We start from the raw sequence: 2,477 nt of genomic DNA, 5'->3' as shown, positions 1-2,477 counted from the left end.
GTGACTTGGGCGGTTTTGTAAGTATATAAAGAACTTCGGTGTCCGATATCAAATACATGTCTATGACCTTTCCCAACACCTCATAAATTCCACTATCGTTAGGGATATCAACATATAGATATATCTGCACATCTTTGCCTTCTATTTCTTTCACATACCATACATTTTCTGAAAGCTTCACTTCTTTTGATTTCTTCCAGTATGAAATCGTCTTCTTATCATTTGAGGCACTTGATAGATTTGTAGTTATTATCTCAGGTTTGGTTCATTCAACAATGCTTTTTGAGGATCCACCTTTTGTTGGCATTATGATACAGGTGTTGTCCTTGATGGAAACTACTCAGATGAAAGATCACAGTGCAGCAGGTCAATAGCAAAGAATTACAGATCAAACTCCAAAGAATGAAGAAAGAGAGGTATACACAGGTTCACCTTGTCCAAGCTGTGTATACACGCATGTTTACTTAACAAAAGGAGCGTATACGTACACACGCAATTTCACAGAAGGAAAAGCGCGTATATCTTGGAAAACCAAAAGTTTTTTGGTCCAAGATATTTGAATGGTTCAAGGTATTTGGTCCAAGGTATTTGATTGGTTCAAGGTATTTTGTCCAAGGTATTGGTCCTAAGTAGTTTTGGTCCATGGTATTGAGAAAGGCCAAAAACTATATAAGGAGGAGAAGATCATTAGGCCACAAGTGTGAAAGGATTCGAATATCTTATGAAGTGTTGGATCATATATGCAGGTTAATGAGCTTCTGATGGTTTGCTTGATCTGATCTAAGGATGCACCTATATGGCTGATGAAGGTTGATGAACTGAGATCATAAAGGCTTAAGAGTAGTATCATTATGTGGTTTGATCTTGAAAAATCTAGATCTGAATACTGACGCATGTTTTATTCTGTAAATGTGATGATCTGGGTATGACTGAAGTCTGGAATAGTTGTGATGTTTTAAGTTAGCATTTACAGATCTGTACGCAGGTTCGCTTTAGTAAAAGAGCGTATACACGCTGGTTCAGCATATCAAAGTAGTGTATACATCATAAATTTGAATTTGTAGATCTGTACGCTGGTTCCCTTTGGTAAAAGTGCGTATACACACTGGTTTGACACATGAAATTAGTGTATACCTTATGAAGTATGATGTTTAAAGTATCAATTGTTTCTGTTTGCTGTTGCAGAGTTCTGGGTTCTGCTTTGTGTTCTGGTGATTGTATTCTACTAACAGTGTTCTGAATGATCATATTGATTGATTGTGATTTGCTTCAATGATGATGGGTTGTCAAGTGATTGATTGATTTAGTTGTGGTTGATTCAGAAAGTGATGATTGAGTTTCAGTGATTGGTTGATGCAGATGTATTTGATGGTTGTATTGTAGTTATGATTATCTGAGTTTCAATGTTGTTGATGGCTCCAGTCTGAAAATTGGATGAAACGTGGCCTTCAGATTGTAGTGTTGTGTTCCAGGATTATCTAGTCTGAAAATTCATGAAACGTGGTCCTTGGTGGAAGAGTGGAGTTTTCTGTAGGCTGTCACCTATGTACTAGTAAACATATTGGCTAGTACAGGAGCTAGGGGGTTGTATCTCCCCTCCAGTAGTACCTGGAGAATGAGAGAAGGTTGTATCCTTCTGCAGGTGGGTGCCCACATACTGGTATGAGTCTACACCAGTACAAGATTGTAAACAAATTTTCTTATTATTAAAAAGAAGACAGAGATGACAGCAGCAGGTGGTTTTTACCCACATTGGGTTTCCACCTTATATCTTGGTGTTCATGTGTGTTTCTTATGTGTGATGCTTTATTCTACTTTTACTGCACTATCTAATAAATCTCTGATATATTGGTTTAAGCTCAATACATGATAAATTGTCTAAATCAAAAGTTCTCTACATATACGTTGGTTGCTTTAAGTACAGTCACGTGTACACGCTAGTTCACTTCACTGAAGTAGCGTATATAAATATGTTTGGGAAATAAAATTATAGATCTGATAATACTGATTCACCCCCCTCTCAGTATTATTTCCAACAATTGGTATCAGAGTAGGTCCTTCAGAAGAAGCTTGATCACTTGAAGGGAGATCCATCATCATGAGTAATCAAGAAAGCATGGGATCCATCAAACCGCCAATCTTTGATGGGAGAAATTTTGTTTATTGGAAAATAAGAACCAATCACTTGCAACGGATGTCTGGGAAATTGTGGAAGGAGGATATACATTTCCAACAACAATTCCTACATATACGACAGGTAAAAAGCAATATGAAACCAATGCCAGAGCAGTCAATACTTTATTGGGAAGTCTGTCACAATCAGAATTTGTCAAAGTCATGCAACTCAAATCAGCCAAAGAAATATGGGACAAAATCATTCTGAGCTATGAAGGAGACTCTCAGGTAAAATGTGCTAAGCTTCAAACTCTCAGAATTCAATATGAAACTATTAAGATGCACAGTGATGAAAGTATAGC

The sequence above is a fragment of the Pinus tabuliformis genome, chromosome Q (assembly GCF_031772625.1).
Source record: "Pinus tabuliformis cultivar Carrire ecotype Pingquan chromosome Q, CPIR1, whole genome shotgun sequence".
NCBI lineage: Eukaryota > Viridiplantae > Streptophyta > Pinopsida > Pinales > Pinaceae > Pinus > Pinus tabuliformis.
The sequence above is the reverse complement of the archived record's forward strand: the minus strand, read 5'-3'. Positions refer to the sequence as shown.